This window comes from Lithobates pipiens, unplaced genomic scaffold, assembly GCF_037356315.1.
Source record: "Lithobates pipiens isolate NorthernLeopardFrog02 unplaced genomic scaffold, aLitPip1_a1.2 Scaffold_25, whole genome shotgun sequence".
Classification (NCBI taxonomy): Eukaryota; Metazoa; Chordata; class Amphibia; order Anura; family Ranidae; genus Lithobates; species Lithobates pipiens.
The window spans coordinates 112,664,151-112,677,914 of record NW_027507787.1 but is presented as its reverse complement, the minus strand read 5'-3'; the positions used below and the strand labels follow the sequence as shown (position 1 = coordinate 112,677,914).

Sequence of the window (13,764 nt, the reverse complement as noted above, 5' to 3'; positions counted from 1 at the left end):
GAGAGAGAGAAATAGGAAAGAGTGAGAGAGAGAGAGCAAGAGGGAGAGAGAGAGAAAGAGGAAAGAGCGTGTGAGAGAGAGAAAGAGGAAAGAGCGTGTGAGAGAGAGAGAAAGAGGAAAGAGCGTGAGAGAGAGAAAGAGGAAGGAGTGTGAGAGAGAGAGAGAGAGAGAAAGAGGAAGGAGCGTGATAGAGAGAGAGAGAGAAAGAAAGAGGAAAGAGCGTGAGAAAGAGGAAAGAGCGTGAGAGAGAGAGAGCGCGAGAGAGAAAGAGGAAAGAGCATGAGAGAGAGGAAAGTGCAGGAGATCGAGAGAGAGAAAGAGGAAAGAGCATGAGAGAGAGAGAGAGAGAGAAGGTAAGAGGAAATAGCGCGTGAGAGAGAGAAAGAGCGTGTGAGAGAGAGAGAAAGAGCGTGTGAGAGAGAGAGAAAGAGCGTGTGAGAGAGAGAGAAAGAGGAAAGAGCGTGAGCGCGCGCGAGAGAGGAAAGAGCGAGAGAGAGAGTAAAGAGCGTGAGAGAGAGAGGAAAGAGCGTGAGAGAGAGAGAAAGGAAAGAGCGCGAGAGAGAGAGAGATAAGGAGGAAAGAGCTTGAAAGAGAGAGAGAGCGTGTGAGAGAGAAAGAGGAAAGAGCGTGAGAGAAAGAGGAAAGAGCGTGTGAGAGAGAGAAAGAGGAAAGAGCGTAAGAGAGAAAAAGAGGAAAGAGCGTGAGAGAGAGAGAAAGAGGAAAGAGCGTGAGAGAGAGAGAAAGAGGAAAGAGCGTGAGAGAGAGAGAGAAAGAGGAAAGAGCGTATGAGAGAGAGAGAAAGAAGAAAGAGAGTGAGAGAGAGAGAAAGAGGAAAGAGCGAGAGAGAGAGAGAGAGAGGGAGAGAGAGACCATGAGAGAGAGAGAGAGAGAGAGAGAGAGAGAGAGAAAGAGGAAAGAGCGTGAGAGAGAGAGAGAGGAAGAGGAAAGAGCGTGAGAGTGAGAGAAAGAGGAAAGAGCGTGAGAGAGAGCGAGAGAGAGAGAGAGGAAAGAGCATAAGAGAGAGAGAGAAAGAGGAAAGAGCGTGAGAGAGAGAGAAAGAGGAAAAAGCGTGAGAGAGAGAGAGAAAGAGGAAAAAGCGTGAGAGAGAGAGAAAGAGAAAAAAGCTTGAGAGATAGAGAGAGAAAGAGGAAAGAGCATGAGATAGAGAGAGAGAGAAAGAGGAAAGAGCGTGAGAGAGAGCGAGAGAGAGGAAAGAGCGTGAGAGAGAGCGAAAGAGAGGAAAGAGCGTGAGAGAGAGAGAGAGGAAAGAGCGTGAGAGAGAGAGAGAGAAATAGGAAAGAGTGAGAGAGAGCAAGAGGGAGAGAGAGAGAAAGAGGAAAGAGCGTGTGAGAGAGAGAAAGAGGAAAGAGCGTGTGAGAGAGAGAGAAAGAGGAAAGAGCGTGAGAGAGAGAAATAGGAAGGAGTGTGAGAGAGAGAGAGAGAGAGAGAAAGAGGAAGGAGCGTGATAGAGAGAGAGAGAGAAAGAAAGAGAGGAAAGAGCGTGAGAAAGAGGAAAGAGCGTGAGAGAGAGAGAGAGCGCGAGAGAGAAAGAGGAAAGAGCATGAGAGAGGGGAAAGTGCAGGAGATCGAGAGAGAGAAAGAGGAAAGAGCATGAGAGAGAGAGAGAGAGAGAGAGAGAGAAGGTAAGAGGAAATAGCGCATGAGAGAGAGAAAGAGCGTGTGAGAGAGAGAGAAAGAGCGTGTGAGAGAGAAAGAGCGTGTGAGAGAGAGAGAAAGAGGAAAGAGCGTGAGCGCGCGCGAGAGAGGAAAGAGCGAGAGAGAGAGTAAAGAGCGTGAGAGAGAGAGGAAAGACCGTGAGAGAGAGAGAACGGAAAGAGCGCGAGAGAGAGAGAGATAAAGAGGAAAGAGCTTGAAAGAGAGAGAGAGCGTGTGAGAGAGAAAGAGGAAAGAGCGTGAGAGAAAGAGGAAAGAGCGTGTGAGAGAGAGAAAGAGGAAAGAGCGTAAGAGAGAGAAAGAGGAAAGAGCATGAGAGAGAGAGAAAGAGGAAAGAGCGTGAGAGAGAGAGAAAGAGGAAAGAGCGTGAGAGAGAGAGAGAAAGAGGAAAGAGCGTATGAGAGAGAGAGAAAGAAGAAAGAGAGTGAGAGAGAAAGAGGAAAGAGCGAGAGAGAGAGAGAGGGAGAGAGAGACCATGAGAGAGAGAGAGAGAGAGAAAGAGGAAAGAGCGTGAGAGAGAGAGAGAGGAAGAGGAAAGAGCGTGAGAGTGAGAGAAAGAGGAAAGAGCGTGAGAGAGAGCGAGAGAGAGAGAGGAAAGAGCATAAGAGAGAGAAAGAGGAAAGAGCGTGAGAGAGAGAGAAAGAGGAAAAAGCGTGAGAGAGAGAGAGAAAGAGGAAAAAGCGTGAGAGAGAGAGAAAGAGAAAAAAGCTTGAGAGAGAGAGAGAGAGAAAGAGGAAAGAGCATGAGATAGAGAGAGAGAGAAAGAGGAAAAAGCGTGAGAGAGAGAGAGAAAGAGGAAAGAGCGTGAGATAGAGAGAGAGGAAAGAGCGTGAGAGAGAGAGAAAGAGGAAAGAGCGTGAGAGAGAGAGAGAAAGAGGAAAGAGCGTGAGAGAGGGACAGAGAGAGAAAAGAGGAACGAGTGTGTGAGAGAGAGAGAGAAAGAGGAAAGAGCGTGAGAGAGAAAGAGGAAATAGCGTGTGAGAGAGAGAAAGAGCATGTGAAAGAGAGAGAGAAAGAGGAAATAGTGTGAGCGCGAGAGAGAGAGGAAAGAGCGAGAGAGAGAGAGGAAAGAGCGTGAGAGAGGAAAGAGCTTGAGAGAGAGAGAGAAAGAGGAAAGAGCGTGAGAGAGAAAGCGAGAGAGAGAGAGAAAGAGAGAGAGCGAGAGAGAGAGGAAAGAGAGAGAGAGCGCGAGAGAGAAATAGGAAAGAGTGAGAGTGAGAGAGAGAGAGAGCAAGAGGGAGAGAAAGAGGAAAGAGCGTGTGAGAGAGAGAAAGAGGAAAGAGCGTTTGAGAGAGAGAAAGAGGAAAGAGCGTGAGAGGGAGAGAGAAAGAGGAAAGAGTGTGAGAGAGAGAGAGAGAGAAAGAGGAAAGAGCGTGAGAGAGAGAGAGAAAGAGGAAAGAGCTTGAGAGAGAGAGCGAGAGAGAAAGAGGAAAGAGAAAGAGAGAGAAAGAGGAAAGAGAGAGAGAGAGGAACGAGCATGTGAGAGAGAGAGAGAGAGAAAGAGGAAAGAGCGTGTGAGAGAGAGAAAGAGGAAAGAGCGTGTGAGAGAGAGAGGAAAGAGCGTGAGAGAGAGAGAAAGAGGAAAGAGCGTGAGAGAGAGTGTGAGAGAGAGAGAGAGAAAGAGGAAAGAGCGTGAGAGAGAGGAAGAGAAAAGAGTGTGAGAGTGAAAGAAATAGGAAAGAGCGTGAGAGAGAGCGAGAGAGAGAGAGGAAAGAGCGTGAGAGAGGGGAAAGAGCATAAGAGAGAGAGAGAAAGAGGAAAGAGCGTGAGAGAGAGAGAAAGAGGAAAAAGCGTGAGAGAGAGAGAGAAAGAGGAAAGAGCGTGAGAGAGAGAAAAAGAGGAAAGAGCGTGAGAGAGAGAAAGAGGGAAGAGCATGATAGAGAGAAAGAGGAAACAGCGTGAGAGAGAGAGAGAAAGAGGAAAAAGCGTGAGAGAGAGAAAGAGGAAAGAGCGTGAGAGAGAGCGAGAGAGAGGAAAAAGCGTGAGAGAGAGAAAGAGGAAAGAGCGTGATAGAGAGAAAGAGGAAACAGCGTGAGAGAGAGAGAGAAAGAGGAAAAAGCGTGAGAGAGAGAAAGAGGAAAGAGCGTGAGAGAGAGCGAGAGAGAGGAAAGAGCGTGAGAGAGAGCGAAAGAGAGGAAAGAGCGTGAGAGAGAGAGAGGAAAGAGCGTGAGAGAGAGAGAGAGAGAGAAATAGGAAAGAGAGAGAGAGAGAGAGAGAGCAAGAGGGAGAGAGAGAGAAAGAGGAAAGAGCGTGTGAGAGAGAGAAAGAGGAAAGAGCGTGTGAGAGAGAGAAAGAGGAAAGAGCGTGAGAGAGAGAAAGAGGAAGGAGTGTGAGAGAGAGAGAGAGAGAGAGAAAGAGGAAGGAGCGTGATAGAGAGAGAGAGAGAAAGAAAGAGGAAAGAGCGTGAGAAAGAGGAAAGAGCGTGAGAGAGAGAGAGCGCAAGAGAGGAAGAGGAAAGAGCATGAGAGAGAGGAAAGTGCAGGAGATCGAGAGAGAGAAAGAGGAAAGAGCATGAGAGAGAGAGAGAGAGAGAGAGAGAGAGAGAAGGTAAGAGGAAATAGCGCGTGAGAGAGAGAAAGAGCGTGTGAGAGAGAGAGAAAGAGCGAGAGAAAGAGGAAAGAGCGTGAGCGCACACGAGAGAGGAAAGAGCGAGAGAGAGTGTAAAGAGCGTGAGAGAGAGAGGAAAGAGCGTGAGAGAGAGAGAAAGGAAAAAGCGCGAGAGAGAGAAAGAGGAAAGAGCTTAAGAGAGAGAGCGTGTGAGAGAGAAAGAGGAAAGAGCGTTTGAGAGAGAGAAAGAGGAAAGAGCGTAAGAGAGAGAAAGAGGAAAGAGCGTGAGAGAGAGAGAAAGAGGAAAGAGCGTGAGAGAGAGAGAAAGAGGAAAGAGCGTGAGAGAGAGAGAGAGGGGAAAGAGCGTATGAGAGAGAGACAAAGAGGAAAGAGCGTATGAGAGAGAGAGAAAGAAGAAAGAGAGTGAGAGATAGAGAGAGAGAGGAAAGAGCGTGAGAGAGAGAGAGAGAGAGGAAAGAGCGTAAGAGAGAGAAAGAGGAAAGAGCGTGAGAGAGAGAGAGAAAGAGGAAAGAGCGTATGAGAGAGAGAGAAAGAAGAAAGAGCGTGAGAGAAAGAGGAAAGAGCGTGAAAGAGAGAGAGAGCGTGAGAGAGAGAGAGAGAAAAAGAGGAAAGAGCGTGAGAGAGAGGAAGAGGAAAGAGCGTGAGAGTGAAAGAAATAGGAAAGAGCGTGAGAGAGAGCGAGAGAGAGAGAGGAAAGAGCGTGAGAGAGAGAGAGAGAGGAAAGAGTGTGAGAGAGAAAGAGGAAAGAGCGTGAGAGAGAGGAAAGAGCATGAGATCGAGAGAGAGAGAGAAAGAGGAAAGAGCGTGAGAGAGAGAAAGAGGAAATAGCGTGTGAGAGAGAGAAAGAGCGTGTGAAAGAGAGAGAGAAAGAGGAAATAGTGTGAGTGAGAGAGAGAGAGGAAAGAGCGAGAGAGAGAGAGGAAAGAGCGTGAGATCGAGAGAGAGAAAGAGGAAAGAGCGTGAGAGAGAGAGAGAAGGAGCGTGAGAGAGAGAGAGAAAGAGGAAAGAGCGTGAGCGAGAGAGAGAAAGAGGAAAGAGCGTGAGAGAGAGAGAGAGAAAGAGGAAAGAGCGTGAGAGAGAGAGAAAGAGGAAAGAGCGTGAGAGAGAGAGAAAGAGGAAAGAGCGTGAGAGAGAGAGAAAGAGGAAAGAGCGTGAGAGAGAGAGAGAGAGAGGAAAGAGCGTATGAGAGAGAGACAAAGAGGAAAGAGCATATGAGAGAGAGAGAAAGAAGAAAGAGAGTGAGAGATAGAGAGAGGAAAGAGCGTGAGAGAGAGAGAGAGAGAGAGAGAGAGAGAGGAAAGTGCGTAAGAGAGAGAAAGAGGAAAGAGCGTGAGAGAGAGAGAGAAAGAGGAAAGAGCGTATGAGAGAGGGAGAAAGACGAAAGAGAAAGAGGAAAGAGCGTGAGAGAGAGAGAGAGAAAGAGGAAAGAGCGTGAGAGAGAGAGAGGAAGAGGAAAGAGCGTGAGAGTGAAAGAAATAGGAAAGAGCGTGAGAAAGAGCGAGAGAGAAAGAGAAAAGAGCGTGAGAGAGAGAGAAAGAGGAAAAAGCGTGAGAGAGAGAGAGAAAGAGGAAAGAGCATGAGAGAGAGAGAAAAAGAGGAAAGAGCGTGAGAGAGAGAAAGAGGGAAGAGCGTGATAGAGAGAGAGAGAGAGAGAAAGAGCGTGAGAGAGAGAGAGAGGAAGAGGAAAGAGCGTGAGAGTGAGAGAAAGAGGAAAGAGCGTGAGAGAGAGCGAGAGAGAGAGAGAGGAAAGAGCATAAGAGAGAGAGAGAAAGAGGAAAGAGCGTGAGAGAGAGAGAAAGAGGAAAAAGCGTGAGAGAGAGAGAGAAAGAGGAAAAAGCGTGAGAGAGAGAAAGAAAGAGGAAAAAGCGTGAGAGAGAGAAAGAGGAAAAAGCTAGAGAGTGAGAGAGAGAGAAAGAGGAAAGAGCATGAGATAGAGAGAGAGGAAAGAGCATGAGAGAGAGAGAAAAAGGAAAAAGCGTGAGAGAGAGAGAGAAAGAGGAAAGAGCGTGAGATAGAGAGAGAGGAAAGAGCGTGAGAGAGAGAGAAAGAGGAAAGAGCGTGAGAGAGAGAGAAAGAGGAAAGAGCGTGAGAGAGGGACAGAGAGAGAAAAGAGGAACGAGTGTGAGAGAGAGAGAGGAAAGAGCGTGAGAGAGAAAGAGGAAATAGCGTGAGAGAGAGGAAAGAGCATGAGATCGAGAGAGAGAGAAAGAGGAAAGAGCGTGAGAGAGAAAGAGGAAATAGCGTGTGAGAGAGAGAAAGAGCGTGTGAAAGAGAGAGAGAAAGAGGAAATAGTGTGAGCGCGAGAGAGAGAGGAAAGAGCGAGAGAGAGAGAGGAAAGAGCGTGAGAGAGGAAAGAGCCTGAGAGAGAGAGAGAAAGAGGAAAGAGCGTGAGAGAGAGAGAAAGCGAGAGCGAGAGAGAGAGGAAAGAGCGTGAGAGCGAGAGAGAAAGAGGAAAGAGCGTGAGAGAGAGAGCGAGAGAGAAATAGGAAAGAGTGAGAGAGAGAGAGCAAGAGGGAGAGAGAGAAAGAGGAAAGCGCGTGTGAGAGAGAGAGAAAGAGGAAAGAGCGTGTGAGAGAGAGAAAGAGGAAAGAGCGTGAGAGGGAGAGAGAAAGAGGAAAGAGTGTGACAGAGAGAGAGAGAGAGAGAAAGAGGAAAGGGAGTGATAGAGAGAGAGAGAGAGAAAGAGTGTGAGAGAGAGAGGAAAGAGTGTGAGAAAGAGGAAAGAGTGTGAGAAAGAGGAAAGAGCGTGAGAAAGAGGAAAGAGCGTGAGAGAGAGAGAGCGCGAGAGAGAAAGAGGAAAGAGCGTGAGAGAGAGGAAAGTGCATGAGATCGAGAGAGAGAAAGAGGAAAGAGCATGAGAGAGAGAGAGAGAGAGAGACAGAGAGAGGAAATAGCGTGTAAGAGAGAGAGGAAAGAGCGTGAGATAGAGAGGAAAGAGCGTGAGAGAGAGAGGAAGAGGTAAGAGCGTGAGAGAGAGAGAGGAAGAGGAAAGAGCGTGAGAGAGAGGGGAAAGAGCGTGAGTGAGAGGAAAGAGCATGAGAGAGAGAGAGAAAGAGGAAAGAGCGTGAGAGAGAGAGAGCGAAAGAGAAATAGGAAAGAGTGATAGAGAGAGAGAGCAAGAGGGAGAGAGAGAGAAAGAGGAAAGAGCGTGTGAGAGAGAGAAAGAGGAAAGAGCGTGAGAGAGAGAGAGAAAGAGGAAAGAGCGTGAGAGAGAGAGAGAAAGAGGAAAGAGTGTGAGAGAGAGAGAGAGAAAGAGGAAAGAGCATAATAGAGAGAGAGAGAGAGAGAAAGAGGAAAGAGTGTGAGAGAGAGAGGAAAGAGCGTGAGAGAAAGAGGAAAGAGCGTGAAAGAGAAAGGAAAGAGCGTGAGAGAGAGAGAAAGAGGAAAGAGCGTGAGAGAAAGAGGAAAGAGCGTGAGAGAGAAAGAGGAAAGAGCGAGATAGAGAGGAAAGAGCGTGAGAGAGAAAGAGGAATGAGCGAGAGAGAAAGAGAGAGAGAGCGAGAGAGGAAAGAGTGTGAGAGAGAGAGCGAGAGAGAAAGAGGAAAGAGCGTAAGAGAGAGAGGAAGAGGAAAGAGCGTGAGAGAGAGAGAGGAAGAGGAAAGAGCGTGAGAGAGAGAGAGGAAGAGCGTGAGTGAGAGGAAAGAGCATGAGAGAGAGAGAGAAAGAGGAAAGAGCGTGAGAGAGAGAGCGTGTGAGAGAGAGAGAAAGAGGAAAGAGCGTGAGCGCGAGAGAGAGAGGAAAGAGCAAGAGAGAGGAAAGAGCGTGAGAGAGAGAGAGAGAGGAAAGAGCGTGAGAGAGAGAGAGAGGAAAGAGCGTGAGAGAGAGAGAGGAAAGAGCGTGAGAGAGAGAGAAAGGAAAGTGCGTGAGAGAGAGAGAACGAGGAAAGAGCGTGAGAGAGCGTGAGAGAGAGTGAGAGAGAAAGAGAAAAGAGCTTGAGAGCTTGAGAGAGAGAGCGTGTGAGAGAGAGAGAAAGAGGAAAGAGCGTGAGAGAGAGAGAAAGAGAAAGAGGAAAGAACGTGAGAGAGAGCGAGAGAGAAAGAGGAAAGAGCGTGAGAGAGAGCGAGCGAGAGAGAAATAGGAAACAGTGAGAGAGAGAGCGAGAGAGAAAGAGGAAAAAGAGAAAGGAACGAGCATGTGAGAGAGAGAGAGAAAGAGGAAAGAGCATGTGAGAGAGAGAGCGAAAGAGGAAAGAGCGTGTGAGAGAGAGAGAAAGAGGAAAAGCGTGACAGAGAGAGAGAAGGAGCGTGAGAGAGAGAGAGAGAAAGAGGAAAGAGCGTGAGCGAGAGAGAGAGAAAGAGGAAAGAGCGTGAGAGAGAGAGAAAGAGGAAAGAGCGTGAGAGAGAGAGAAAGAGGAAAGAGCGTGAGAGAGAGAGAGAGAGAGAGAGAGAGAGAAAGAGGAAAGAGAGTGAGAGAGAGAGAGCGAGAGAGAAATAGGAAAGAGTGATAGAGAGAGAGAGCAAGAGGGAGAGAGAGAGAAAGAGGAAAGAGCGTGTGAGAGAGAGAAAGAGGAAAGAGCGTGAGAGAGAGAGAGAAAGAGGAAAGAGCGTGAGAGAGAGAAAGAGGAAAGAGTGTGAGAGAGAGAGAGAGAAAGAGGAAAGAGTGTGAGAGAGAGAGGAAAGAGCGTGAGAGAAAGAGGAAAGAGCGTGAAAGAGAAAGGAAAGAGCGTGAGAGAGAGAGAAAGAGGAAAGAGCGTGAGAGAAAGAGGAAAGAGCGTGAGAGAGAAAGAGGAAAGAGCGAGATAGAGAGGAAAGAGCGTGAGAGAGAAAGAGGAATGAGCGAGAGAGAAAGAGAGAGAGAGCGAGAGAGGAAAGAGTGTGAGAGAGAGAGCGAGAGAGAAAGAGGAAAGAGCGTAAGAGAGAGAGGAAGAGGAAAGAGCGTGAGAGAGAGAGAGGAAGAGGAAAGAGCGTGAGAGAGAGAGAGGAAGAGCCTGAGTGAGAGGAAAGAGCATGAGAGAGAGAGAGAAAGAGGAAAGAGCGTGAGAGAGAGAGCGTGTGAGAGAGAGAGAAAGAGGAAAGAGCGTGAGCGCGAGAGAGAGAGGAAAGAGCAAGAGAGAGGAAAGACCGTGAGAGAGAGAGAGAGAGAGGAAAGAGCGTGAGAGAGAAAGAGAGGAAAGAGCGTGAGAGAGAGAGAGGAAAGAGCGTGAGAGAGAAAGGAAAGTGCGTGAGAGAGAGAGAACGAGGAAAGAGCGTGAGAGATCCTGAGAGAGAGTGAGAGAGAAAGAGAAAAGAGCTTGAGAGCTTGAGAGAGAGAGCGTGTGAGAGAGAGAGAAAGAGGAAAGAGCGTGAGAGAGAGAGAAAGAGAAAGAGGAAAGAGCGTGAGAGAGAGCGAGAGAGAAAGAGGAAAGAGCGTGAGAGAGATAGAGCGAGCGAGAGAGAAATAGGAAAGAGTGAGAGAGAGAGCGAGAGAGAAAGAGGAAAAAGAGAAAGGAACGAGCATGTGAGAGAGAGAGAGAAAGAGGAAAGAGCATGTGAGAGAGAGAGCGAAAGAGGAAAGAGCGTGTGAGAGAGAGAGAAAGAGGAAAAGCGTGACAGAGAGAGAGAAGGAGCGTGAGAGAGAGAGAGAAAGAGGAAAGAGCGTGAGCGAGAGAGAGAAAGAGGAAAGAGCGTGAGAGAGAGAGAAAGAGGAAAGAGCGTGAGAGAGAGAGAAAGAGGAAAGAGCGTGAGAGAGAGAGAGAGAGAGAGAGAGAGAGAGAAAGAGGAAAGAGAGTGAGAGAGAGAGAGCGAGAGAGAGAAAGGAAAGAGTGATAGAGAGAGAGAGCAAGAGGGAGAGAGAGAGAAAGAGGAAAGAGCGTGTGAGAGAGAGAAAGAGGAAAGAGCGTGAGAGAGAGAGAAAGAGGAAAGAGCGTGAGAGAGAGAGAGAAAGAGGAAAGAGTGTGAGAGAGAGAGAGAAAGAGGAAAGAGCGTGATAGAGAGAGAGAGAGAGAAAGAGGAAAGAGTGTGAGAGAGAGAGGAAAGAGCGTGAGAGAAAGAGGAAAGAGCGTGAAAGAGAAAGGAAAGAGCGTGAGAGAGAGAGAAAGAGGAAAGAGCGTGAGAGAAAGAGGAAAGAGCGTGAGAGAGAAAGAGGAAAGAGCGAGATAGAGAGGAAAGAGCGTGAGAGAGAAAGAGGAATGAGCGAGAGAGAAAGAGAGAGAGAGCGAGAGAGGAAAGAGTGTGAGAGAGAGAGCGAGAGAGAAAGAGGAAAGAGCGTAAGAGAGAGAGGAAGAGGAAAGAGCGTGAGAGAGAGAGAGGAAGAGGAAAGAGCGTGAGAGAGAGAGAGGAAGAGCGTGAGTGAGAGGAAAGAGCATGAGAGAGAGAGAGAAAGAGGAAAGAGCGTGAGAGAGAGAGCGTGTGAGAGAGAGAGAAAGAGGAAAGAGCGTGAGCGCGAGAGAGAGAGGAAAGAGCAAAAGAGAGGAAAGAGCGTGAGAGAGAGAGAGAGAGGAAAGAGCGTGAGAGAGAGAGAGAGAGAGAAAGAGGAAAGAGAATGAGAGAGAAAGAGGAAAGCGTGTGAAAGAGAGAGCGTGAGAGAGAAAGAGGAAAGAGTGTGTGAGAGAGAGAGAAAGAGCAAAGAGCGTAAGAGAGAGAGGAAAGAGCGTGAGAGAGAGAAAGAGGAAAGAGCGTGAGAGAGAGAGAGAAAGAGGAATGAGCGTGAGAGAGGGACAGAGAGAGAGAAAGAGGAAAGAGTGTGAGAGAGAGAGAGAGAGAGAGAAAGAGGAAAGAGCGTGAGAGAGAGAGAGAAAGGAAAGAGCGTGAGAGAGAGAGAGCGAGGAAAGAGCGTGAGAGAGAGTGAGAGAGAAAGAGGAAGGAGCTTGAGAGCTTGAGAGAGAGAGCGTGTGAGAGAGGGAGAAAGAGGAAAGAGCGTGAGAGAGAGAGAAAGAGAAAGAGGAAAGAGCGTGAGAGAGAGATAGCGAGAGAGAAAGAGGAAAGAGCGTGAGAGAGAGATAGCGAGAGAGAAATAGGAAAGAGTGAGAGAGAGAGCGAGAGAGAAAGAGGAAAAAGAGAGAGGAACGAGCATGTGAGAGAGAGAGAGAAAGAGGAAAGAGCGTGTGAGAGAGAGAGAAAGAGGAAAAGCGTGACAGAGAGAGAGAAGGAGCGTGAGAGAGAGAGAGAAAGAGGAAAGAGCGTGAGCGAGAGAGAGAGAGAAAGAGGAAAGAGCGTGAGAGAGAGAGAGAGAAAGAGGAAAGAGCGTGAGAGAGAGAGAGAGAGAGAAAGAGGAAAGAGCGTGAGAGAGAAAGAGGAAAGCGTGTGAAAGAGAGAGCGTAAGAGAGAAAGAGGAAAGAGTGTGTGAGAGAGAGAGAGAATAAGCAAAGAGCGTGAGAGAGAGAAAGAGGAAAGAGCGTGAAAGAGAGAAAGAGGAAAGAGCGTGAGAGAGAGAGAGAGAAAGAGGAAAGAGCGTGAGAGAGGGACAGAGAGAGAGAAAGAGGAAAGAGTGTGTGAGAGAGAGAGAAAGGAAAGAGCGTGAGAGGGACAGAGAGAGAGAAAGAGTTAAGAATGTGAGAGAGAGAGAGAGAGAGAGGAAAGAGCGTGAGAGAGAAAGAGGAAAGAGCGTGAGAGAGAGAAAGAGGAAAGAGCGTGAGAGAGAGAGAGAAAGAGGAAAGAGCGTGAGAGAGAGAGAGAAAGAGGAAAGAGCGTGAGAGAGGGACAGAGAGAGAGAAAGAGGAAAGAGTGTGTGAGAGAGAGAGAGAGAGAAAGAGGAAAGAGCGTGAGCGAGAGAGAGAAAGAGGAAAGAGCGTGAGAGAGAGAGAGAGAGAGAAAGAGGAAAGAGCGTGAGAGAGAGAGAAAGAGGAAAGAGCGTGAGAGAGAGAGAGAGAGAGAGAAAGAGGAAAGAGTGAGAGAGAAAGAGGAAAGCGTGTGAAAGAGAGAGCGTGAGAGAGAAAGAGGAAAGAGTGTGTGAGAGAGAAAGAGGTAAGAGCGTGAGAGAGAGAGAGAAAGAGGAATGAGCGTGAGAGAGGGACAGAGAGAGAGAAAGAGGAAAGAGTGAGAGAGAGAGAGAGAGAGGAAAGAGTGTGAGAGAGAAAGAGGAAAGAGCGTGAGAGAGAGAGAAAGAGCGTGTGAAAGAGAGAGAGAAAGAGGAAATAGTGTGAGCGTGAGAGAGAGAGAGGAAAGAGCGAGAGAGAGAGAGGAAAGAGCGTGAGATCGAGAGAGAGAAAGAGGAAAGAGCGTGAGAGAGTGAGAGAAGGAGCGTGAGAGAGAGAGAGAAAGAGGAAAGAGCGTGAGCGAGAGAGAGAAAGAGGAAAGAGCGTGAGAGAGAGAGAGAGAAAGAGGAAAGAGCGTGAGAGAGAGAGAAAGAGGAAAGAGCGTGAGAGAGAGAGAAAGAGGAAAGAGCGTGAGAGAGAGAGAGAAAGAAGAAAGAGAGTGAGAGATAGAGAGGGAGAGGAAAGAGCGTGAGAGAGAGAGAGAGAGAGAGAGAGGAAAGAGCGTAAGAGAGAGAAAGAGGAAAGAGCGTGAGAGAGAGAGAAAAAGAGGAAAGAGCGTATGAGAGAGAGAGAAAGAAGAAAGAGCGTGAGAGAAAGAGGAAAGAGCGTGAGAGAGAGAGAGAGCGTGAGAGAGAGAGAAAGAGGAAAGAGCGTGAGAGAGAGAGGAAGAGGAAAGAGCGTGAGAGTGAAAGAAATAGGAAAGAGCGTGAGAGAGAGCGAGAGAGAGAGAGGAAAGAGCGTGAGAGAGGGGAAAGAGCATAAGAGAGAGAGAGAGAAAGAGGAAAGAGCGTGAGAGAGAGAGAAAGAGGAAAAAGCGTGAGAGAGAGAGAGAAAGAGGAAAGAGCGTGAGAGAGAGAAAAAGAGGAAAGAGCGTGAGAGAGAGAAAGAGGGAAGAGCGTGATAGAGAGAGAGGAAGAGGAAAGAGCGTGAGAGTGAGAGAAAGAGGAAAGAGCGTGAGAGAGAGCGAGAGAGAGAGAGAGAGGAAAGAGCATAAGAGAGAGAGAGAAAGAGGAAAGAGCGTGAGAGAGAGAGAAAGAGGAAAAAGCGTGAGAGAGAGAGAGAAAGAGGAAAAAGCGTGAGAGAGAAAGAGGAAAAAGCTTGGGAGAGAGAGAGAAAGAGGAAAGAGCATGAGATAGAGAGAGAGGACAGAGCATGAGAGAGAGAGAGAGAAAGAGGAAAAAGCGTGGGAGAGAGAGAGAGAAAGAGGAAAGAGCGTGAGATAGAGAGAGAGGAAAGAGCGTGAGAGAGAGAGAAAGAGGAAAGAGCGTGAGAGAGAGAGAAAGAGGAAAGAGCGTGAGAGAGGGACAGAGAGAGAAAAGAGGAACGAGTGTGAGAGAGAGAGAGGAAAGAGCGTGAGAGAGAAAGAGGAAATAGCGTGAGAGAGAGGAAAGAGCATGAGATCGAGAGAGAGGGAAAGAGCGTGAGAGAGAGAAAGAGGAAATAGCGTGTGAGAGAGAGAAAGAGCGTGTGAAAGAGAGAGAGAAAGAGGAAATAGTGTGAGCGCGAGAGAGAGAGGAAAGAGCGAGAGAGAGAGAGGAAAGAGCGTGAGAGAGGAAAGAGCCTGAGAGAGAGAGAGAAAGAGGAAAGAGCGTGAGAGAGAGAGCGAGAGAGAGAGAGAAAGAGAGAAAGCG

General features: G+C 48.2%; 1 pseudogene; it reads left to right on the top strand.

Moving 5' to 3' along the window:
* The first annotated feature begins 354 nt into the window (after nt 1-354).
* Nucleotides 355-12,895, top strand: LOC143929777 (uncharacterized; annotated as a pseudogene).
* Nucleotides 12,896-13,764: the final 869 nt, after the last annotated feature.